Source organism: Temnothorax americanus, unplaced genomic scaffold, assembly GCF_048541705.1.
Source record: "Temnothorax americanus isolate GAGA-0224 unplaced genomic scaffold, ASM4854170v1 Scaffold12, whole genome shotgun sequence".
NCBI classification, from domain to species: domain Eukaryota; kingdom Metazoa; phylum Arthropoda; class Insecta; order Hymenoptera; family Formicidae; genus Temnothorax; species Temnothorax americanus.
The window spans coordinates 2,946,327-2,972,373 of record NW_027509253.1 but is presented as its reverse complement, the minus strand read 5'-3'; the positions used below and the strand labels follow the sequence as shown (position 1 = coordinate 2,972,373).

The window sequence follows — 26,047 nt, the reverse complement described above, 5'->3', positions numbered from 1 at the left end:
ATTAAGATTATATTTTGCGCTATAATATCTTACTGTTAAACATTTTGTTAAATGCTTCAATTAGCTTTAAACTGAATATTTTGATAAAAGATCTATTTTATATATTTTAAAATCTATATATGACTTTTTAATTATATATTTTTATGAAAGAATTTCTATTTAATAATTTTGCTAGAGCACATATACCTATCTATATAGCAATAATTGATAAAAGGCTTCATAAAAAAAAAGAAATATATGGATATCCTGAATGTCCTTGTTTTGCCTGTATATCTTGTAACCCCAGTTTGTCAAACGCGTGATGCGAGAGATAGGTTGTAAATGTTCATTAAATAAAGCCATATATTTCGCATTTTCATAATTCACGGAAACAACTACGCGCAGCTGAACGCCACCCACGTTCATTCGACGTCGTTCATAATTCTTCGTTATTCTCTGTAGTCTTTAACATGGCCCCCAAGTTTTGGAGTGCACGACGGTCGTCTATCTTTGACTCCCGCGCGCGCAAATGTTACTTATTATATGAGTAACATTGTGAGATAAAAACGTCAAGTGCCATTCTAGTGAGGGCGAATGAGAGTGCATGGAGCGTGACATATCTGTCATGGTATTTTGGCGAATCGTGAACTTAGGCGCCGCGAAATAAACAAGTTTATCGAGCCGTAGTGTAGCGTGCTTCTAGAAAATTAGACAACGAGGTATATTCCTGTCACGATGGCAGGTGTAACCTCCCTCACACTGCCCTACGACAATTCTTCGATTTGCTCTAAACTTCCTCTAAATTTACACCGCGCAATAAGTCCGCAGAAACATCGAACAATCATATGCATATTAATAATCTCACATTTTTAGTTTATTACATATATTAACACAAAAAAATACATCTTTTAGAATATTATAAAAACAATCGCATGAGAAAAAGATAGAAGTAAAGAGAAAATATTTACTCTTATATATATATTAACTCTTTCAGAACATAATTTGATTATATAATGCATTTTTTTATAATCTTAATTTAACATATTAATTTTTGTGCTTCTGATGTTGTCTTTAATTTGTTTTGATGCTGTCCGAAATTTTCACAATCTCGGAAATAACGGGCGCAGCTTGTCGCATATCGTAATATTCGTCCGATTTCGTTAAAAGCCTTCATGTGTCTTAACTTGGCTCTCGACTACATTGTTGCTGCGAGTTGGCCTAATTTCGAAAGGCGCCGATGTACAAGTTGGCACTAAGTCCATCGCGCGATAATGTTGAAAAGCGTCTAAATTCCCGTGGTCCGTGACAATTTTGAGATCGCATTTTCTCGAATAAGCTCATACTTCGCGCATTTTGTGCGAGGATTATGACACGCCGGCGATGCGAGTTTCGTACGTAATTAACCGGGTGTTCGTCGCGGGATTGAGCGGATTCGAATTCGGGAGTTGCGTCGTGTGTTGTGGATGCCGATATAAGCCGAGCCGGTTTCGAAATCCGGCGATTCAACGTGGCAATTCGAGCATCTTTATGCGACGTTCACGAGTTACTGAACACGCCACCCACGTGCGACCGCTGATTCGCTCCAACTCCGACGAAAAACGGGAATTTGTCTCGTTGCCCCGCGCGAGCGCGGTATACACGCGGATCGCCCGCGCCGCTCCGCACGATTGATGTCTTATGCGTTTATTCGATTTCGCGCGCAGATGGTGCGCGATTAATCAGCAAGAAAATATAAACTTGCGTCACGCCGAGTTACTACGCTTTTAGGAGATGGTCTAATGGCGGGAGCACGCGGAGGACCCTTCGACATTTCACCTACGCGTATAGAGAGAATCATGTTTGCCTGCATTTTCGCGCGGCGCATTGTAAACCGATGAGCTGTTAGCTACGAGAACAACAACTTAACAGATATTTTGAACTTAATGCCGTTTCGCTCGCGACTCGCTTGGGCGAACGTGTGGGTCGCATTGGATACATATCACGTATCGAATTTAGTCGAGCATGAGGTTCAAGAACAGGCTTTAAAATGGAAACTCTGACGTAGGCGAATTTTCGCGTTTGCGTAAGCGGAAGTCGTTTGCGCGATCGAATGGCGATTTACAGTTCTTCAATACACATCGCGAACGATGCAGAAAAAAATCTTGCAAATCCAACCGTTTACAACTTAAATTCTCGCATTTATTTCCTTTAAATGGAATATTTGTAACCGACTTTGCCCGTTTATCGAATTCGGTTCGATTGCAATTACGAGAGTCGCTTATCTCGCTCGGCCCGAAAGCTTGGCGAATATTTCGCGTTCGATGCGAGCGGTCGAGCTAGAACCGCTTGCTTGTCCTTGCGTTACGGATATTTCCGTCCAGAGTATTAGCCGGTATAAAGGCAGAAGGTCTCCCCTCTGCCATTCCCGGCATGGCCAGACGTTGGCAAACGCTATGTAAAGCGTCCGAGCAACGCCTTTCGTGCCCCTTTTGTGCCTTTAAGCGCCGGCAACGAATAACGTCCCTTTTTCATCATACTAATACTCTACATCGTATTTACTTATCGCTAGATATAACTATATAATCTATATTTAATCTCTCTCTCTCTCTCTCTCTCTCTCTCTCTCACACAAGATATTTATTTTCTAATATAAATTCATATTAATCCGAAACTATCAACTTTTAATAATAGGTAATGGATAATAAAAAATAAGTATACGTGAAGAATTATTTGATGAGAGATTTGATCCATTGATTTTTTCTAGACTAGTATACTTTATACCGTGTCGAAGTTTTATGGTCGATTAGGCAAATTACAGCAAATCATGTAAGATCGCTGTGATGCAACTTTTGTGCGAGGTGTGAGGCTCTCGATATTCTCGTTCCAACGGTCGATGCAGTTTGACTGCGACTTGTGACGAGAAAAGTCTCTTGATTATATTTTATTTAATCATTTGTTATCAAAGTCGATATTGCATCGACTTTGTTTCTTCGTCCGAGAGATTCTGTTACTTTTGGATATTATCGTGAGTTCCAATTTGTCCCGCAGGGATGACTGATCTGCACAGTCATTTGGGCTTAGCAAACCCACGGATCCGAGCTCAATATGATGCGGACACTTGCATACCTTTACACGTATATACATACTCATATACATATATATATATATATATATATATATATATATATACTTTTTTGCGAGTGATAAGGCAACAAACATTTGAGAAAAAGAGGAAGCGAGATAATTTAATTTAAAAATAAGAAGAATAAGAACCAAATATGGTTAATAAGAAAAATAAAAACAAAATATATGTATTTGATAAATGGAGCAGGATAACGAAACTAAAGCTAATTTTTTATTTATATCTTTTAATTAGAAAAATATATTTTTTGTCAATAGGCGCAAACTCGAAAAGTTTCTCTGCCTTAGCCAATCTTCGCTTAGCGCATCCGTGTGTACAGCCTTTCCAGAGTTTAAATCTGTTTTACACACTCTGTGCAGTTAAGGCATTAAATATATTAGACATTATAGATATTCCATTAGCGAGTATGTACGTGCGTCTTAAAGTTTGCATTACCACTATATGATGCTTATATGACTTCAAAGTTAATGAATACGTGTGCAAAACGCGAGCTCACTTGTCCTCTTTACACTCATTTCTTTCACATTCCGACATTCGGATTCGCTGCAATCGCGATTGCGAGTTCCTCTCGGCGTTTACCAACACGCGTTCACAGTTTCAGCAACACCTCGAATCGGTGATAAAATTGTTAAAATATTTCGCAATTATGACAGAGGTACGCAAGTGTAAGTCGATATACTATAGTAGATTTAGCTACATTATACAACATTAGAAGCAAGGAAATTTTCTCCAAGCTTTTATAAAAGTTAATGTAGTACGATTTAATATGAAAAATATATGTAAAGCATGGTTAAAGTTTTAGAGATAGACCTTATGATATGCAATCTAAAGGCAAGTAAAAATAATGAAAATTATTTTTAGTAATTCTAGATTATACTCTAGACTGTCAAAATGAACTGATGTCAACTCTGATGCTTTTTCTCCCATTAATTTTTGTTGTCGTATAACAATAACTGATTTATAATTCATGCTTTTTTAATCGTCTGTTATGCAAACTTTTATAAAATGCGGATTATTACAATTTAATTTGTTATACATATACGTAATTCAACTTGAAAATTTTCGGAAATGATTCGAGCGTCTCTCGTGCACGTCGTTACATGTAGAACGAATGTGGGTATAGTCGCGGTTTCGCTCGTTAAACAGTGATCGATCGATCATTCGCAAAGTAATTCGGGGGCTATTAAGTACATTATCGAGCGTTGCGGAAGAAACATCAACGGAACGAGGTCCTCCCCTCGTTCGTCGTTCCATCGCGACCGAGACGAGGCGAGAGCGTGCAAAATTGGGCGAGGCGAAGAGGTGTGAAGGTATGTGATATTTCCTTCGAAGGGGTTTCTTTCCCAGCCGAAAGTAATTTTCTCGCCGTCGCAGCGGCGTCGACGGCGCGCGGCGCGGCGCGGCGGCGCGTACTTAATCGCGTATACGAATTTCAGTTACTGCAGAAAACGGGGTCCGTCGCCGCAAGCCGAACGGCAGTTTCTTCCCGTAATGATCGTTCGTTTCATCGCGATTATTATTTTGCACCGTTACCTCACGGGAGCACCATTGAATGCGCGAAGTGTACTTACGTTTATAATTGCGCGCGGTGTGTTTTTACCGTTAAAAATAATCGGACACCGCCTGGTATTCGGTGATTATTAATTATCCGACGGTGCGTTTTCATCGAGCGCCCGCAAGGAGCAACGCGAAAAAAAGCGAGCATCGTACGTCTCGTATGCAAATTTTGTGGGTATACGAAGGCGACCGCGCGGCTCTCCGTAAGTAATCACGCGAGCGAGCCGCGCGCCAGACGACTTTTTGGTACAAAGTGCAAACGACTCTATACCGACTACTTATACCACCAGTTCGTTCCCGATCGATGTGTAAACGACTCCTGGCAACGACTCCAGTTAAGACATTATCCCGACGGCGCTTTGTAAAAAACACGCGCCGTTACGAAACGCACCGACGACGACCGACCGGCTTATTGTGTCTCATCGACGGACGTAATTTTGTACTTTCTTATCGAATCGCCCCAAATTTCGCCGTCCGTATCGCGCGGTATACGAGTTATAGGAAACGATTTACGAGGCAACGCCCGTCGAGCGTGTTATTTTGCAAATAACTTCATACCCTATAAATAAATGTCACTTTCTTCCTCTTTTTCTCTCGACTTATCTCCTGTAATTTGTATTCAACATAATTTAAATCGAGATTTAATTTATATTTTAAGAACGTTTTTAAAATTAAAGACGTAGTTTACACATACGCACTCACATGTTATACTTTCTGCTATTTTACATAGCAGAGCTTTCTTTATGTACATCGAAAAGACGTATATAAAGCAGATTTATCGCATTTGCAGTGATTCACGCGTAACGCGCAGAGCGGAGCGTGTGAAGAATACAGAGAGAATTTTCGAATTACTATACCTACGAATGTTCCTGATTCCTCAGGATCCGAGACGTGATCTCATCTGCATGCTCGGATATGCGTTGGCCCCGGGGAACCCACACGCGTTCGAGGATTATGCACGCGCGTGCGTTCCGATGGGAAAAGGAAAGGCGAGAGGCGGACCGGAATGGAAAGGGCAGAAACTCGTGCAAACATTTCACTTTGCGGCTCGCCGTGCTTGCCGCGAGCGTGGGCTAATATTTTTATTTAACTCCCGTAACGAGATCGCGCTCGTGAAATCTACGGGAATATTTCTTTTCGCGATGCCATCCCCCGCTATTTTTACGCGCGAACGCGGCCGCGGATTGTTATGCGACGCGTGTCGAAGTCGCGTCGGGTGCGAAAATCCGAGATATATACGTAATTTCAGCGTGTAACGCTTTCATGGATTCTGCCGCATTTATTACGTGAAATTTGACACTGTCCGTCGCGTTCCCGTAGACCGCCCGCCATTCGATGCAAGAAATAGAAAATTAGAACATATCGCGGTCTAGGAACACAAAAAAATTTATCGCAATTTTAACAGTCTCGAAAACACGACGATATTTTTTTCGCACAGCTGTAGTTTCTCAACGAACTGAGCCTAAATTCGAGGAGATACTTCATTCTCGCGTAATCGTTATTCGTTGTTTTTATCTCGTCGTTAAATTATTCTTGTGACTATAGGTATGACGGTCTGTGCTAGATGTTTCGAGTATAATAACTCAATTCGACGTCTCCTCACAGAATTTTATTTATTGGCGCTTCCAGATATCTTTCTTGCCGGAAATTTGTTATCTCAATTATCTGACATTTTTATTCAGTAGAGAAAAGAGGGATATAAAATAGCGGCGCGGTGAAATTACTCAACGCAAATAAGAGCGACATTCTCGAACGCATTAATGAAGTCTGGGAATGTATTTTTTTTCTCTCCGACGAACCATTTACACGTCGCGCTTACGCGTTTTACGGCAGGCGCCTGTCGCCGGGCAAAAGATCGATGGACCAACGACAGCGGCCGAATTTAGGTATCCGTGAAGCGCGATGAAATGTGGCGGGCAGGTGGCGTGAAAAAAATGGAAGAGTCTCAGATCGACGATTTCTTTATTCGCCGAAACGCGAATAGGCTCACGGGCGCGAGAGGCTCGACTTTTCTCTTATTCATGGGTGAAGAAAAAGCTCCGTAATCGCGCGAGGCGTTGATTTCATAAAGCTGTCGTCGCCGTCGCTCCCCCGTAACAGAAATCACGGGCGATGCGGCCGCGGTGGAAAGTAAATATTAAAGCAAGAGAGGGGAGAAAGGATAAACCCCGATACGCCGATAGTTCGGCCGGCTGAGTCATTGTTCATTAATTTTCTTGTTCGCTCCTTCGTTCGCTCTCGACCACTGCTCGTTTATCGTGCCAAAGTATCTCGCGATTCACTTCACTCGCTCATTTTGCGCTAATGCCTAATATTATCGTATTTTTTAAGTTACGGTACGTATTGATGGTTTATAATTAATGAATGAGCTTATGCGTTAACATATCGTCAGATTTTAATTACTTTTTTATCTCATATATCTATCCGTCACAGTATCAAATAATAAATATTTTTGTTTTCCTGATTTTTCCCGGTAATCTCTAAGTGCCTTATCACTTCCTTGATATTGTCTATCTAATCATAGGAGTTTTCATCGTAATAAATTATCGCGTTTTATTCAATAATCGCGCGCGATGATGAACGATGGACGGTTGCAGGCAAATGCGAAAGGTGTCGGCAGGGCGAGGAGAAAGAGGAAAGCTATGGGCAGACGAGGAGACGTTGGTCGGTAAGCGCGCCTGGTCCAACTTCCCCCTTGATCCGCCTAGCGAGACCGTTAGGCTAACTTGGGCGTTCTATTTGCGTCTTTGACTTCTTACGTCTCACTCCCCCTCATCTCCCTCCACCTTGCCTGCCCGCCGTCCGTTTTCCTCTTCAGCATCCCTCGGAGAACCCTCCTCGCTCTAGCAACGGCCGGTCAGCAACGCGGTCAAACCCAACCCGAATTACCGTTGCTATCGAGCGGAAAACATCAAAACATTCCTAAGCTTTCGATTCGCTCCGCTTTCACCTGTACGTAAGCACTCAATCTTTGTCGCGTGCAGTTTACGCGCGATTCGTCACGCTCGTAGTTTAAAGTGCAGGACGTATTGACGCCTAAATTTGATAGCAGATGTCAATACATATCCCGTTGAAAGCTCGTACTAAGATCACATTAAGATTATGCGTCAGAGATTTGATCGATTTAGCCGACGTCATGTTTATTTGGTTAATTCCCAACTTCCGACGCACAATCACAATGCAGTTATCGATGCGTGTTCCGAGACTTAACGCGTATCTTTATATCGATATCTACCGATATCAATACAGCAGGTCTTGATATTTTGTACACGATAATTTCATTGCGGGATTATCATTTCGATTATTGACGCGAATCATGCGCGAAGAATGCTAACGTTCAGAGCAGAAATTTTACAAGCATTTTACGATATCAACGAGCGCCCGAGTCCCCGACGAGTTCGCGTGCGAAGGCGGCGAGATTTCCCGCGCGATCGTTACGAAATAACTGGCACGAATAAACTGGCGGTATCGCGCGCGCGTGGTAAAGGACATATAACTCTTTCTCTCTCTCTCTCTCTCTCTCTTTTGTATGGAGGAAAATGAAATGAGAATAATTTCATCATGCGTGACCGCATTCGTCCAAAATCTGGCCGGCCGTGCGTTGGTCTCTGCCCCGTTTCCGCGAAATCGTACATTTTGGTGAATCGCACGGATCGGTCGTGGAGAGTAGGTCTTACACGCCTACCTACGTACGTGTGCACGTGCATCTTGCGGTGTATTTACATGTTACGCAATCTTACATGCGCGCGAGGGAAAAAGTCTGCTTGACCCGACATACACGGCGGCCGCCCGCGCCGCAAGTATCATCCTTTGAGTTTGAAGATGCATACTGCATCTGCAATAATGCACTCCATATATTTATCTAGCGCGTATATCTATCTGTAAGTAAATCATCGTGTTGCATCAAAATAGGGCTGTTTAAAATAATAAGAAACAATATCATATATTCTGTAAAAAGGTGGAAATTATTATTGAAAAAATTATTGTTTTTCTAACAATTTTTTTCGGTGTATACGGATTTTATACTTTATGTATCTCGGCTTTATTTATTAATTCTTAGTATAATATATGATAATAAGTATGCGAGTAAATTTGATTCGGCAAGAATAGGAATGGGTCCGCCGATAACAAATTCAATCGATAGATATAGTCGTTGGCCGTTGATACAATTCGTAAATTGATTTGCAACGGTATCAAAGAACGCCGCGAGTATTAAATGGGGTAACAAGTGAGTTTCTGTCGGGGCGTTTCGTTCTCGCGGGCCATTGGCAGCCTCCGCGTTATTATTTTAACGTGAATGTTCTGGCGATCGTCACCAAGATAAATAACAACGCTTACATAACGGACATGTAATGACTCCGTGTGGAGAATGCGTATGTCCGCTCTTAAACGTTCCGTTCCTCACCACGCTTTCCGAGCCCCCGTACTTCGGTCGCGAAATAGCTTTCGGCGATTAATCAGTTCGTTAAATCTGGCGGCGCGATATTCCGAGCTCGCGTCGCGTAGTCATTCAGAATTCTCGCTTTGTGTCTTCAATGACGAGCGCGAAGAAAAATATTGTATCCGGGTAGTAAGTTAGAAAGGTGCATCCTTGAATGCGGTGAAAAACCGCAAACTAGCCGAGGGAAGAGTTTCTTGAAATTGAGGCGATTCCTGCCGAACGGTCCTTGAGCATGAAATAGAGAAAAACCGCGCGATCCCCCTATAATCTTAACTCGGGAATGTTATAATCCCGCGTTGAATGTGTCACGAGGATCGTGAGGTAGGCGATTCGCGCGATCGAACGAAATCGGCGCTTGGATTCGGAGCGAGCGAGTGTATAGAGGAATCGCGCGAAAACACACATTCTCTTTTGGATACATAATGCTCCGAATATAGAGCGGCCGTATGTAAAACGAAAGGGATCCAAGACGCGCGATTCGCGGAGATTAATCGAGCGGAACAAAGTGCTCCTCGGGTGTGCGACGGCAAAACGCAAATATAACCGAAAGATGGCGACCACTTATGTACTACAATCAAACGTGTTTGCGGTTTCGCTGTTTATTGGCATGCGCGCGCGCGTAGTAACCGTTTATCATAACGATGCTCGCTTGCCGGTTCTCTCTCAAGGGACGACGATAATGTTCTATCGCCGATGTTTTCCAAGGATTTTACAACCAGCTCCGTTCTAGAAACGAGACGAACGCGTGACATTCCGTCGCGAATGAATAATGCGATGTGTGTCGCGAGTGACACCAATCTTGTTAATGTCGTACATACAAATGTCGCTATCACCTATAGAATCAGCGAAATTCTGTTCAAGGTAGCATTAATGCTTCGGCAGATGACCGTTAAATTTATATCCTTATGACTTTATAAAGTAATACCTATACAATCATATCTTCTTTTCAAGAAGGAACACGAAATTATTAGCTGCCATATACTCATATATACAATTATCAGCTTTCATTACGTCCAGCTTTCAAAGAATGATACCTGAAAAGTAAATATATCATGAAAATAACATTCGTATTTAATAAAGATATAAACTTATTTAACATTTCTTTCGTTACGTTCTCAACTGAGCGTTCGTTAATATCGGTTCTACTTCTGCCTTCTAAATTTCGGCACGATGAGTCTCACAGCTGACCACCGGCGGCTTTGGGACAAGATGAAATTTTCTATTTCCGTATCCGGGCAACGAGTTGGTCAACGAATGACTTTTTATTCGGACACTTGTCAGCCAGCACGTGGGCGTACATGGAGTGGATAAGGTCAGCTTCCGTTAGAAGAGCCGCCATTAGATTCGTCGTAGAAAAAAAGAAATGAAACTGTACAGCGAGCAGGAATGGCTCTCTTCCGTTCCGCGTGTTTTGAAAGAGATCACCGTCCCAAATTATTCTCTTCCGTGTCGGAAGTCTCGCGTCAGAGTCGGTCAGAGTGCTCCATTTTTCATCGACAGATGCAACAAATAGAATTAGCTTTGAATTCTCGTAGCATTTTTCACGACTCTTTAAAAATATGGGCAAAAATGGTTATTTTTAATAACAAAATAATTGATCGTACTTTATTAATCAACTTTAACATAAGAAGTGTTCGTATAGCGAATTGTCTATAAACGTTAGATAAATCAAATGTAATAATCCCGTGATTTATAACATTGGAATTTTTAGCATTATAATTTCTCTTAGTATATTAAAATATACATTATACACACATATTGAAATTTTATTAGTTTTTATCCCAAAGCTATTCTGTCACAAAAAGCAAAAGAATTTTATTTTTTATTGAACATGTATTTAAAAAAATACCATAGTAGTACCTTTCGCTACGCTCACATATAGCACTGGCACAAAGCGCTTGTCTCTTCTTTTCTATTCCCGTTTCTGTTCACCTGTTACGCAACTAATCCCCAAACGGGGTCTGCAGTCTGCACTACCAAACATCCCAGGCACGTTATGCTTAGGACATTCCTTACACCCGCTACGACGTCGAGTTTTTAAGCTACTCGTGAAAAATATTTTTGAAAATCTAGATTTTTATGTGCACCTATGCCGCTTATGTGATTTCCGGGTTTGCGACGTGTACTTTCGTACACGTCGAGTTTGTCTTTGACCTAAAAATGCATAGCTGTATATTTCTAGTCAGTCGTCTTATGTCATTAGCAATTTCCAGAAATATCTTGGGCGCGGCGTTAAGACGCAAAGTAGCGTTTCATAAGTAACGTCTGATATATTTTTGCCATTCCGCAGACGGTTTATGATAACCGTCATCAAATCACGGCGTATTTTATCATGATATCCGAACAATAATATCCTTGGCTCTTATAACGATGACGGGTCTGATCGTTGTTGATTTTTGAGCACAATCGACTTTTGGTGCATTAAACGTATAATAAGAATCGCAATCGGTGACTTCAGAGGAAGGTACAAAGGGAGAGGCGCAATGACGAAGTGGGACGGTGGGCGCTTTCGTGCGAGCTTGTGCTTGTGCGAGTCGGCAAATCGAAGGAGCAAACGAGCGAGCGCCGTTTAATTCTCGGGTGAGAGAAACGGAGCTCGGTGTGTTACGACCCTGGGCTTGAAATGAACTGCGAGGAGTCAGCGAATTTTCGAGAGAGCGAGTGCCGAGCTCAATCAGCCCGGCCCGGCGTAATGCTGCCGCCGCCGCGCGCAATCCGCCGCCACACGGGTGTCATTAACTGCCCGTTCGAATATTAATTACCTGGTCAAGTAGCGCGCACTTATCTCGCGTTCTGCAATTCCTACCTCCGGGTGCAACCTCCTGTTACGTTCGAATGACATAATTATTAAATCGGCGCAGCAGCAAACTAGCTGTTTCGACTATCTCGACGTTGTTCCATCGATTATAGACAATGATATTGTTTAAACTAGTTTGTTCATCTTTATACGCTTAGTTTCTAACTCTCCATCGAAAATTTAAACAATTTTTTTCTGAAGAGTAAAAACTTTTTAAATTATTTTATTTAAAACTTTGATAAAATTTTTCCTGGTAGCGTAATACATTAGTGTTTTAAAAAATGCGACAAAGTATGAGTATCATTTTAAATATGCACGTACTTCTGTAGGAGAAAGAGGGGCAAAGCAACTGTCGATAGCGTTTTCCTGCTTGCATAGATCTTACGTTGATTAATTCCGATGGATAACGTTATAAATGATGTGTTCCTCTGGTCGTACCGGTTTTGCAAATGTGAGCGAATATAACGGCGGCCCGCGCGTACATTTGCTCCATTTTACCGGCTCTCCGGGGACAAACGAGTAATGGTGTACCGTCGTCGTTATTATTATAACGGGAGGCCATTTATTTCAGTTGTTTACTTTGGGCGTTTGCGAACATTTTCTGTCGTTGCCTCCTACGAAATTATTTACTTCACAAACTCATCGCTAACATTATGACTGCGACACGAAATCAGCGATCGCGGTTGGCTGTTCTACCAGCGTTAGCAAATATATAATTATAAAGCGGCGCCTCAAGCGACGCTGTTGACTAAGCTGTACTTTTGCGCGATTAATATGAAACAAATATCTATTTTGAATCTTTGCTTTTCATAGAGACTTAAGATAATTTCTCAGTTAACTTTAACTAAGAATGTTTATCAAATTTGAGATATATATATATATATATACATATACTCTTTTATAATCAACATTATTTTATGAAGCATTTACTTTGCAATTTTTTCATACTTGCTATCAATAATCTACTCATATTATACATGTAGAATTTTATAATATATCTATATATTATATTATATCTATGTGTAATATATTTATAATTCTCCAATATATTTTGAAGTTTTCTGCTTAGTCACCGGTCACCGGTTGGGTACGATAAGGTCTATTCGATTGGTCGCGAGTGGTCGACTCTTCAGAATTCACGCGTCAACGCGAATACGTGCGAAATCGAGAAAAAGGCTCGGCACGCCGTTCATTTTTTTATCCCCTATTCACGTGCCATCGTGACCCCTGCATCGATATGATGAGAGGATACGACGGGTCAAAGGCGCGCTCTCCTGAGGGCAGAACGAGAGAGGACGAAAAAATGTATGAGGACCGAAGAGAGAGAGAGAGAGAGAGAGAGAGAGAGAGAGAGAGAGAGAGAGAGAGAGAGAGAGAGAGAGAGAAAGAGAGAGATGAGTCTCGCCCTCAGGACGCAACAATGCGCTTAATGAACCCCGCCCGGCTTATTACCATCGTATCTCACCGACGGAATACTCGTCTCTCGCTCTTGTTCATTGTTCGATTCTTCTCGATCGTAAACTGTTCACTCCCCGCGCGCCGCGGAACCCCGATATGATGTGCGACGACGACGACGACGACGACAAGAATGGTGATTCAGCTATGCCCATAATAATGGCTAACGAGTATGGCGGCATAGCGCCCGTCTACCAGTCATATTCGCGAATTCCCGGCCGAATTTTGACGACTTTCGTCACACCGTCGTCGCCGGAATGCCGAGTAATTCACGCCGATATACATGCTGTGCTGTCCGTCTCCAAAACGTCGCCGCGCCACGGCTGCATGGCGTACGATGATTTAACGCCTTGTCGAGAGTGGAGGACCGGTCCGCGCGACGAAAGAAATATCTTATATTGATCGTTAGGCTCTCTCTCTCTCTCTCTCTCTCTCTCTCTCTCTCTCTCTCTCTCTCTCTCTCTCTCTCTCTCTCTCTCTCTCTCTCTTTCTCTCTCTCTCTCTCTTTCTCTTTACTTGCCCGCTTTTGCGCCCGCGATCGATAATTATTTTCCCTCGTCGGTGAAGAAATCTGTCGTGGTGCCCTTAATAATATTTCAATCTTTCACGCTGCAATCGATATCGCAGAGTTGCGCAATTCATAAATATGACTCGCATGCGTGCGAGAAAATAATATATATTCGATCCATATAGGCCAGTCGTTGTATATTTTTATATTAGAGAAAAAAATGATCTCGTTTTTAAAATTCTTTATCTTGCATGTAAATCATGTTAAAAAATCGCGCGTATATTTTAAGCTTTAAGTATTTATGGTCCTTAAATCGCTAACGCATTTATGAAGAAACAAGATTTGTATAATCTTATAGTAGAATTAAGGGGGATTTACTTCATGAATTTTGTTAAATTTCCACCGCGAAGTCTGCCTAAAAAAATCATGTGATTAATTTTTATAATAATCTGAAAAAAGTCTCGTAATAGCTGAATAATAATTAACTCAATCGATCATAACGAGTCGCGCGTCACTCGTGTTAAGATTAAAATACATATTAGTTATGCGTGTTAACCGAACGGACAGAGTGGGAGGGCAGTTTGGAAGGCAGACAAAAGCGGAGGCTCGTCCAATTGTGTCACCCATCTCGAGACTTTCGCCGGACACGGGGACGGGGATGAGGCACGGGCTTTACCTCGACTTGGATGAGGAACGATTCACGGGCTGAGGGGAATAGTGCCAAGAAACCAATCGGCCGCCTCGCCCAGCTATTTCGCTTATGCGAACGTGCTCCGGAGAGAGGAGAGAGAAAGAGAAAGAGAGAGAATTCCGGCGTCAACGCGCGCGCCGACAGAAGGCACAGACGGTGTCTGTGAAAATCTCCGCGGGATCTTTCGATCAGTATTTTAACGAGCGAATTATTGGAATAAACGGCTCGCACCGCCTGTCGGATCTCGCGCCTATTTCTAACCAGAAAGCACGATCCGCCGAGTCTCGTTTCCTCGCTTTTTGTCTAGACGAAACGACGTAAAGCACGTGAGATAGGACGGCCGATACGCAGGAAATCGCACATATATCTTGGAATTTATCACGATCGCGCAAAATATTTACACAATCGTGCATAAAACGAGTGAGAAAGCGTCTCTTATACGATACGGATTGATTATATTGAAACGCACAATCGCTTCTACGTAATTTCTGTTTTGAAGCGTGCATTGATTTCAATGTGTAAATCGCGAAACAAACAGCGACGTGTCTTCCCGGCTTTGAGAAAATTTCAACGGCCTTGTTCATCTGTCGTTGCAACATCAATGACGAATGACAATTTACAGCTTCGCCCTCTTAAAAATAAGACATGCGGAAATAGAATGACGAAAACAAGTAATATTTTTTATTATAACTTGACAAATTACGTGGAATATTTTTTAAGAAAATACTTGATTTTTTTCACTCGAAATATCTAGTTTTATTGTGTCACATTTGCCAGAAATGCAACTGTCAAACTTTGAAACATATTTTGAATTAAATGTGTCCTGCAATTTCCAGATTTCTGACATTAATGTATATTATTTGTAACATTCGGATATTTACTTCTTGGGTAAAAATCGGACTTCCTGCTATATCCGCGATATCGGAATTTTATCGTAAAATCGGACGTACATAAATTTTCAATAGAATTAGGCTAGACTATGTCCTCCGTTCCTCAACGAGTTCGGGCAGGCGCGACGTCTTCGCAGGGAAAGCCGAGGGGCTCGTTTTACGATTCACAGCGATCGTAAATCAATAGCCGAGAGCTCGCGCGCGATCGGTCGTGATCGCTGCCGGCAGATAATGCGTACCGGTGGTGGATGCGATTTCACGCGTGAGATCGGTACACCTCACGCGGAATCCTGCGCGGAATGTGGCTTTTCTTTTTGCGAGAGACCTGGCGCGGGCCTCGCCCAAGAAAGGGTGCCTGAGGCTCGCGGCGCGCGCGGGACCCGTCGTCTCAGCAAATATGCTCTGCAAATGTCGATTTATAATGAGTGATAACGCCCATCAGATACCGATACCAGATACCAGACTGTCAAGTGACAATCTACTGCCCCGCGATAGATTGCACTGTGCGTTTTATCGCCTTTCAATTTTGTTCACCAGTGATATTTTGCTTTTTACCGATTACCATGGCACTAATGGTCTCGAACAACAACTAGTTCAAGGCAAATGTAGTGTAAAAACTTACAATTGGCACTAAACACTAGACAAATTCTTAGTCTTCGTACGTAATTATTATCGCCTATCGCTCTTATTTTTTTTGGAATGGAATCGAATTTCGACACGTCACGTTTAAAAAGCGACTAACTTTTTTTTTTTCTCTGCATTATACAACTGCAATTTGGAAGGGGGACCTTGGTCATTTTTTGACTCAAAATTAAACTGGATGCGCAGATGTATAGCGCAACTCAGTGATAATCGAACGTGAAGAAAAATAAATAGGCGCACGCTTGCGCGCGCGTGCGAGTTAAACAATTGTAAGCAAGGCGCTAGACGAAAGCTTATTTTCTTCGCTTTAGGTTCACGCATGCGTGAGCCCGAGCGGGATATCGCGTGGGCGTCGTGCTGTAACAACCGAGAGGGCCGCGCACGTGATGGCGCTAGAAGAGAGATATACGAAGGAGGTTGAAGACCATACCACGATGAGTGTACATTAGCGCGAGGAAATCGTTTCCCATGGCCCGCTTGGCTGGAACGCGAGGCAGCTCCGACAACCGCGCAGTTAATCCACGGTGTAATTATAAAAGGAGGAAATCCAGATCATTAAGATTATGGCCGACGTTAAGTTGCACCTTGTGATACCGGTACTTTGGCAAGTGTATGTGTGCGCGCACGCGTGAATGGCGGTGATGCATGCATCGCGCGCTTCTATAGCCGAAAAAAAGCAGCGTCTCCAATTGCGGACTTTAATTTTGTCAGCGAGCAAACGGTTCTCCCTACAAGATCGTCATTGATGTCGTAAATTTGTCTGCAATTAATCCAATTGTCATCGCTTTTTTCGATGTTACTTTCGAGGTACAACGATGCTTACGGAATTAAAAATTAAATTCATCGAAATTTTACCGAGTCCAAATTTATGTTCGATAAGTAACAAAATGTTATTTCGTTTATTGCAATTGGGTGGAGTTGTCCCAGACCTCGTCTGGCCACGCCGGAATGTTACCACTTAAACGCGAGAAGAACCGATAAATTCTCGACAAACTCCGCTCGGTATAATTTATGCGACTTTGGCTGCACGCTTTGTAACAGTGTTTCGCTCAGGCGTGTGCACGTGAACACGCTCGCGAAAGTGGTTCATGGCGCTTGATTTGTATACCCGGTAGGAAGCGAGAAAAAAAACAGCCATTGGCTTAATGCGCTCGGGCGTGCGAACGAGTCCGCGCGCCGCCGTTCGTATGAATGGAACTTCACTCGTGAAATGTACGAGCGTTTAATTCGCTCGCAATTCGGGCTAGTTGACGCTATAATTCGAACAATCGATAGAACGGACGACAGTGACTACATCGCGGATCGCGGACTAATAACGTATCGAATGCCGAAATTATATTCGACGAGTCGAACGTGTTGTTAACGCGCGTCTCCCCGAATCCCTCCTCTTATTTTTAGATCGCGTAACAGTGTTCCATCCAGAGTACGTGCACGTGTATGCAGTCGCGGAAGAGAGTCGGATACTCCCTCGGTGTTTCACGTGCAGCGTGCAGCAGAGGAGCAGAGGGCAGAGAGGGAGAGAGCTCGGGCTCGCGTAAAGCGTTCTACGTGCGTCGAATCGTGTTTACTCTGTAAACTTGTCGCTTCCTTCTGTCATCGTCTTCCGCGCCGGTCCCGTCGATGCCCGATCCCGCGACTGCATCGATCTCTCGAGCGCGATCCGTTCCGAGGAATCGATTCTGCTTGGCTTTTCTTGCACGTACGGAGAAACCGCATAGAATCCGGAGATACTCGAGATTAGATTCCCCGGGCAGTTTTGACGTGCAATTTACTTCCGCCGCTGCGATTGGCTCTGCTGTAATAAATTAGCGACATAAGTTTACTCTTCGGGTGTTATCTATATTATTATATATATAATTTTTTCACAAAATAATAGTACAGATTTTGACTCTCTTATATATAATTTGCTGTCATGATTTAATTATTATACAATTGTTTGCTAACAATTGTTTTATTTGGTTTCTATAATTCACATGATAATGTTTTACATTAGTAATTAATTTGGAAATTGGCGGGTTGGCTAGATTTTTATTTGAGTCTGTTGGAGGATTGATTATCTTTTTGCGTATACTCCTTTTTTGTTTTCCAACGACGGAATTTTCTCTCTTTCAGCAGTTTAACCCTTCACTCAAAACCGAGCGTCATTTAGAAGGTATCCGCGTTACCAAGCGCGCGACGACGACATTAGTAGACGTTAGTGCTACTTTCTTGCGTGAAACAATGTTAACGAAGCGACGTAACAAATATTTCTTCGGTCGCTTTCCACGTGATAACAAATTAGCCGACGCTGCATGAGATTGATTTGACGTTTGCGTGACGAATGTTGCGAGGCATTACCGCTAAAGTGCATTCGAAGCCATTTATGGGATCCATCAGACGCTAAAGTCAGGCAATTGCAAGCATTAGGAAATATTGAAATCGGTGTCCAAATAAATTTTAATATTTATTTATAGAATTTTTAAATATAATAAAATATAGTGCAACGTGAAATACAATTTTTTTCGAGCGATAATTCATGTGTGTGACAATCTTTATTACACCAATTAAGCATTACGTTATTATGTGCCTCACGTACGCAAATAGTTATATTCATTCCGCAAAGTTACGGCCATTGTCTTTTATTGTTACATACGAGAGAAGCAACATTGCGATGCGAGAAACATTTGTGCGTGCGCGTAAACGACCACTATTAAAATACCAGGTTAATACGGCGCGCGCTCCGCGAGGAGCGATATAGATCGTTATCGGTACCGGTACCGAATCGTTCGTATAATTCGCTCGGCATATTAACGTGCATGTTTCGAAAGCGCGTTTCGTATTAATCTCGAGCATAGGAGGTTCGTTTTATGCACCCGCGGTTACGCAAGCCGCGAGATAACGCGCTCGCGATTCTCGCGATGCTGAAACGTACTTTATCAGTCGATCTTGCGTTTGCTCGCGGAGGCGTAAGCAAACCGTAAAACGAGAGTAGACATGTGGAAAATGAAAGCGAATCGTGCGTTAGGAGAGTCGGAGCTAGCGTGCATGGAAAATTGTTTACGCGACATTTAGCGAGGGCGATTGATCGATGTATAAACTTTAAAGAGTGAACGTACGCGAGAAAGAGACAATCTTGAAAAAAAGTAATATAAAATTTAATATATAATTAAATTGAATATAACACAAAAATATACCCCGTAAAACTTAATTAATTACATAATTATGCATGTAATTGCGTAATATAAAATTTTATAGTATAAATTAACGTAACTTCGAAAGTTGATGAGCGGACATCAACGACGATGGCACGCTGAATAAATGTAAAGCAAAAAGAACACGAAGATGGACCGGCCATTTAGACGCGATCATTCGACAATAAATTCGCGCGTTTATTCCATTGCATACTGTATTCGATTATTCATTATGTAAGTTACAGCGTGACCATCTCGTAGCGCCGCCATAGAGTGCGGACCGCGCGCGGACAGGATTCTGATAATACTTGCGGAGACCTCGTAATCGACCGAATTACGTGATCATCTTTGCGTGGGAGGAGCCGAGTCGAGGAAAGTCTTCAAACAAACGCGGCCGCCGCCTATAGCGATTTTCGGGATTATTTTTTAAACAATCGCGGTCGTGCGAGGAAACGATATCTGGCTTGTGTTACTAGCTTCAATCTGACGTCACTATACGCATTCTATGTCTACGCGGTCTAATCATCTTTGTTATTGCGCCCGCCGTTGCAGATGGAGCATTTCATGGGCCATCACTTTTATTATGTGTGTGCGAAAGCATGATTATAATAAATTTTTAAGTATAAATATTATCTCTATAAGATATACATGCAAAAATATGCAAAATTTCGCAAAACCCACTATCTTAATTTTGATAACAAATTCTTTGACGAATTTCACGCCAATTTGTTTTTTAATATTCGCACACGATTATCTTTTTTATATTTAAACATCAAATATCTATGTCTACAAATAACTATATCTACATTCAATTAGAATTCATATTCTATTTGAAAGTATTGTCACGAGTAATATTCCATGTTAGATATTGAGTTTTCTTTATCATGCATTGGCCGGATAATCAACAGTAATTATCGTTATAAGCGTACCGATTATTTAACAAAGGGATGTATTATGCGCCAAGGGGCGCTGATAATTTAGCAATTCATTGACGTGTGGATCGAAATGCGTGATGCTCGATCTCGATCTCTGGGCCCCGCGGCCCTCTATTATGTCGATGTAGATACAATACGCGCGATGATAGAAAACTATCGAGTGGAAACTAATTACACCGGTTAATTGCTGCCGCTCACATAATATCGCGGGCTGCATTTTCCAGTCACAAAGTGCAACGAAGTCGGCACGGCGCTGAGAGAAATATTGCCCTTACACAACACATATACACAGTCACGGCAATCCAGATCTCGTAACTGATTTATTCGAAAGTTCTCAAAAAATTCTTGATTTACGTACGTGAGAAATAAAGCGTGAAAAATGTCGATCTTCCCCCCCCCCCCAAGAGATAAAGACTCGAGTTGAAAGGATTAAGCGCGATACATTATCAGATCACGGCTTAGCTGTTCCGCGCCGTTGTACGGGCTCTTCGCGAACGATAGGGTCAGGTGATTTTAGCGTAAAGTAGTGAAGCGATCGTCGTTCGTTGGGCCGAAGCTCGATATCGCCATCAACGCGGTTCGCGGCTTCCACGGGTGTCCAGCATACTTCTTTCTCGCACACAATAAGATATTTATCGTTCGCGTTGGATGGGGCTGAGGCCCGTGGCCCGAGTCCCCCGAAGTCACCATTGTATCTACCGGGGAGTGATGTATGGCCGTGGAATTGGTAGGAATTGAAACTTGTTACCGCCACGAGGAGGAGATACCGCCGAGATTTAAGCCCTGTCCTTATGCCGCCGCTGCCGCCGCCGCCGCCGCCGCCGCCGCCACTGTCGTCGTCGTCGCCGCCAAGATAACAACCCTCTTTCGCCGTTGCCTGCAATAGCAGTTGCGGCAATGAGCAGCGAGCGTTCCTCTCTTCTCTCGACAAAATTTAGACCGACAAATCCGTCCCTGATGTGCGCTGACCTTCTCGGCTAAATATAAATGAGCTAGTATCAGATAATATCGCGCCCTTCTAGAAATAAGATTATATTGTGATAGGAGAGAGAGGACGCCGTATATACCTACATACTCGATCGTAGATAGACAAACTTCGAGAAACTTATTTTAAAATGGAAATTGCAATGCGTTTATCGCACGCAAGATGCGAATCAGACAGCTTTTATAATATGCGCTGATAATATGAAGCATCGACAATTTGTTTTGAGACAATAATTATTTGCTGAAACACTTTAGAGCGCCTAGAAATTCTGTTCGACTTTACGTCTCGATGTTCCCGGTTTCGATAATGATCTTTCCGGGTCCTTCTTTTTATTTGCGCTCGACACCGCGAAGCCGAGGAAATTTGTACGACCGGTCGTCGTTATAGATTCGGGACAAGATTCCACAGCTGCATTTTTAACCGTCTCGGGGGCCGCGCCAGCGGTTCTCGGATAAAGACGAGCATTTGTTATCGACGACTTCGATCTGGCTGCCGCATTGAGATTGTAATTGGAGATACGTTTTATTGAGCTAACGGTTTAACGCGAAAAACTCCCGGTTTTTCCGTTTTGTGATTTAAGGTTGAGGAATTTAATTAATAGATATGGCACGAGAGAGAGGAAGATTAGTACCGATTAGAAAGTTAATATTTGCTTTATGTTTAGCAATAGCGTGTATTTTTTGACAGGCGACAACCGATAACAAAGTGCTTTGTGTATTACCACGCATGAGATCATCATCCTTAAGGATGGCTAATGTAATCACGCGTAGGCAGGAAGCGTGGGCTCGCGAAGCCGTGCGTGGCGCCGGTATAACCCCAGAGGCGATAGCGAACGAGGAGCCGAAAGCACGTTCGCTTAATTAGCGATAATTAGTAATCGTTCGAAATTGATCATCGTGAAGCCAATTATCGCCGGCGGGCCAAAGGGAGTACTTGACTAATCGCTGACGCCGCGCCCTTTGCCTGGCCAGATTTATCGAACGATTTATGAATTATCCACTAATCGTTCGACCTTCTTTATCGTCGTAGCATTTAATTAATTATGCCTATCTCTCATAATTGATAAGATTGAAACGACAAAGCGGAGAGGATTTAAAATGCCTTCACAAACCGCGGCATTTTTTACTTTCCTCACCAGTCGCTTTCGCGGAAAAAGCGTTGCAATTTACGTTTTATCGGCGCGACTGTAAATACGGGGAGTTTATTCGCGTTTCTAAATTGCCGAGTATAATAATATAGAGTCGGTCAGATATCTTGCGTGCGTGGGTGGTGACGTTTGTCACGATTTAAATGTCTGCGCGAGATCGGCCCGCGCTATCGATTTTGCTTCGGAGCTGAGAACTTTTAAGGGTCGTAAAACGACGATAAAAAGACCCGATGGTGATATTTTACTATTTTACTAGACGTCCTCCTTGTCGGCCGGGAACCCCCACGTGGAAATCGCGCGATGGAACGTCGCATGAGAACGTCGAATGTTCCGTTATCGCGAAACCGCTCGCTGGATGTATGTCCCCTTTCTTTCCCTTTCTCATTATTCCTCCCTCGATCTAAAATGCATTTTGAAAAATGATGGGACAAAAAGAAATCGGCGTGCGCGCGCACGAGAGAGAGAACGCACTTGAAAATCCGATCGAGCGATGACTCCTTTCTGCCTTTTTCAGTTCTTCCATTCGGCGCGGCCACGCACGCCATTAATAACGTATGAATTTTTCGAGCCTCGACAAGACAAATTGGCGCCCAATCGATGGTGGCCTGGTCTCGATTAATCAAAACTCGACCGTGTACGAACGGCTCCTCCGCCGTTCATTATTCTGCTTAATTCGCTACCATGGTAGGTGTACCGTAACGAGTTTTATCGCGCCGACAAAAGTGCCGTTTAATCGACGATATAGTACCCGAACGTTTCGATACCGGTGTACTTTCCGGTCTGCGAATTTGTTGTTTCTTATTGGGCCGCATTATTGGCCGAATTTTATGTAGCGTTTAATCAATGCGATCGATGCTCGGGTCGTTATTCCCATCGGTAAATCAAAGCCAGTTTAGAAAATGGATTTATTAAATTTCTCTTTCTTACATATATAAGATATATTATATTTAAATTTAAAGCAATTAGTGATACCAATGAAAATAATAAGAACAATAACGACAACGTTATAAAGAGACATAAGAGAAATAAATTTTGTTATAAATAAATATAAATAATTTCTCTACGCAGAACATATACGTATAACATCCCGTGTAGAAATGATCATAAGGCTCTAATAAGGGCCCAACTAGTTGGCCTGAATTATAATTAACATTGTATATGTATATAACATTATGTATAATTTTCTCTCAAGTCTAAACGAGCAAATTATCATATTTTTGACGCAGAACTCTTAGACTATCGCGATTACAATTACAAAATACCTACATACAACAACTAGTTTTTGTTCCCCGCGGTGCCTCCATTTATCAGACGCTCGTCACTTCCGCCCACGACGCCTCTCCTCGCGCTCGCCTTTCCGTGCGATACCAGCACGATCCCCCGCGTACTTATATCCGGCGTGGATCTGATAACGCCGGTATATAAACGTGTTAATGGCACCAGCAGGATGCTGCACGTTATTACCGCATGCTCCAATCCGCGAAATGCCACTCCAGCCACTCCCGCGGGTGGGTTACTCCCGTGAACGGGCCTTCCTCGACGTGCGGCGGATTACCCACACGCTTCACGAAAGATTACATTATTTACAAGCGGACGTCTTATCCCGCGGATCTCGCCGTGCGCCCTATAAACAACGAGCTCGGGGTACGCCATGTAAAAGCCATTACCGGCAACTCAATTATCGTTTAAAGGCGCTCCTTCGCTTTTTCGCCCGCGCGCGCTCGTTATTGTTAAAATTTCGCGTCCTTGTCCCCGCCTGCGAACGCTTACTTCGTCGCGGCAACGCGAGAGGAGATAAGCGTTGATTTATGCGTACTCTCGTCGTTCTCGTCGGAAAATAATTAACATCGCGCAGATCGATCTGTCCATCCGCGAAGTATGAGAGGAGGTGGGGACCGCTTTCAAGTTCTGTCGAGATTCGCGGTCACGCCCATTAAGAATTAGCCGTGGCCACGCTGCCGTACTACGCGACGTACGTGCGATAACTGACGTTTAACGAGCTCGAATTTCGACGCGCGTTATTTCCCCAACGATTTATACGAAGCCCGGTATGTTCTGCTCTCTCGCAACATAATACGTTGGATCGCTGGCAGTCTCATATAGTTGGAGAAATAGCGATGTATATCAGTGACAACAAAAAGTCATACATATAAGAGGTGTAATGTGTAATTATCGTAGCGCAAGATTAAGTTTAAGGTTTTTCTCTTGTTACAAAACGAAAGAATTATTTTAATACCGGATACTTTAATCCAGCCTTTTTGTCGAAAAATGCTTTTCATGCACATGCAAGTAAAATATACTTGGACACACAGAAAGCTCTACTTATACAATTAGCGGTATATAGCATGCTGTAGGATACACTGTTTACAGTATTCGTGATAAGAGTTCGAACAATGGCAAATACGAAATATTTGGCGGATGGGAACGCTCGCGCTGCCAGAATCGCAGATTTCGGTCATCTCGCAGCGGTCCGTCAATCTCGCGTGTTGCGCTAGATCGATCCGTCGGGCGATTCACCGTCACGAAAATCGTATTTATTTCTTTTGGCAGTTCTTTTTCCTTCAGCTACCGTCCCTCAAATGCGATACGAGCCCAAAATCTCGCGCCGAAGTTCTTTTGTCGGCGCGCTTTCGTTTTCGCACCATTTTTGGCGAGGTCGCTTTCGCCAGTTATTAGTTTAATTTGAGATATAAAGCTGATGTAACTCTTGCTTGCAATTAGTTACCGGCCTTATCGATTGCTCTTTACGAGTCACACGAAGGCCGCCCGTGAGCCATACTTTCGAAAATGTATACTCGCGGGCGATTTATCATCGAGCCTTTGATTACATTTTATGTTCGTTTGTTCGTCCGACATCCGGTGTAGTTCTGGAAAATGGGAGCGAGACGTGATTGGTAACCCATCGAGAGCTCATCAACGCGTATACGATGGACGTCCGTCGCGCGTTACGAATCAGCCGTCGATAACAGGGGAATGGACAGTGGCGAGGGAAAGAGGGAAAATAATTTAAAGGTCCATAAAAGATAGGACAACGCAACCATGAAATGGTCGCGACTAGTATGACTTACGAAAGTTCAGGGCGCTTACTTATTGCCGGCTCGCCTCGCCCGAATCGTTATTCAACGCGATCTTTATCTACCTCACTCAAGATTGACGTTTATTTCCACGCGAGACGGTGGTGTTCGATTTCCTGGTGGTGCTTGTTCCGAACGTTCCTCGTAATTATCCATACGCGTGCGTGATCGTATAAAATAATCCCGTAAAAGATAATTAATAGATTTCTCTATTCGTTGAAAATAGGCTCATGATAATCTCGGCAATTACACTGAGATACGCTATTCTCGAAAATTCTATTTTAATTATATAAAAAAATGTCCTATATTCGCTGCTCTTAGGTATATTTATACAAATTTGATACATGAGATTTTTTTCCAGTCACGACATCAGAAGTAAAAAAAATTGGAATATATTTTCTAAGAAATTCTGTTCTTTTGTAAGCTTTCTTTTATACTTTATATTTCTTTCATTGATGTGGCAATCACTCGCGACTTTACACGCGCCACGCGCCGCCACGTGGCATTAACTCGCCGCGTCTAACGCACGACGTGTTTCTTTGCCGTCGTTACCGATTTACGGGTAAATAATTTACGAGTGTACCGGAAGCGAGCGAGCGCGCGCGCGCGCGCCTAGCGGCAGCGAGAGATTATCTACGAAATACCGTTATTAAGG

The 26,047-nt window shown here is 42.9% G+C and overlaps 1 protein-coding gene across 4 annotated transcripts in view; it reads left to right on the top strand.

Annotated features, from left to right (window-relative positions):
- The window catches only part of LOC143893367 (uncharacterized), a 167,572-nt gene that overhangs the window by 9,201 nt on the left and 132,324 nt on the right, over positions 1-26,047 (top strand). The window lies entirely within an intron of this gene.